Below are 647 nucleotides of genomic sequence, written 5' to 3'. Positions count from 1 at the left end.
GTGTCTGTCCCAGACCCCTTGTTGATTTAAGTTAAACCAGACACCCCCAGCATCCCAGCATGCTCTCTGGGCTGGGCGGGGTTCTCTGTTCCACAGCAGGGCTGGCCCCTCTCCTCTCCTCCCTGGCTGAGATTTGCAGCTCTGGCAGAGATTTGCAGGCACAGCAGGGTCTGCTGGCTTCCTCATGCCCTACCCCACCTCATTGCTCAAGCAGGAAATCTCCCTTGCCTCCCTCCCATCTCCCACAGCATGGACCCCAGCCCCAGGGACCCTAGGCACGTGGTATGCTAACTAATGCCGAGGGGTGGCTGTATGTGTCTCTCTCCAATTTCACTGGGACAGGCAGGCAGACAGAACAAGGCTTTTGGAGTTAATCAACAGATTAGCCAGTAAGCTGTTTAAGAAGTCTGAACTAATGGAGAGAGGCCATTGTTTTGATAATCAGGTGATAAAGACTCTTACCAGCTCCCCACTGGCTTGCTTGCCTGTCAGTTTGCTGCAGATCATATGACAAAGCATGGAGGGAGATTGAAAAGCTCTGTATCATCAACAGGTGCATGCACTGCACCATCCCCCCTTGCTTCAGAGTGCTAGCCCAGGGCTGACAACACTCCCACCCCTTGAGCAGCCAGTGGGGAAAAGCCTGG

The sequence above is a fragment of the Gavialis gangeticus genome, unplaced genomic scaffold (assembly GCF_001723915.1).
Source record: "Gavialis gangeticus isolate Ggan-Ray unplaced genomic scaffold, GavGan_comp1, whole genome shotgun sequence".
In the NCBI taxonomy this organism is placed as follows: Eukaryota; Metazoa; Chordata; order Crocodylia; family Gavialidae; genus Gavialis; species Gavialis gangeticus.
Note: the sequence above shows the minus strand (reverse complement) of the source record.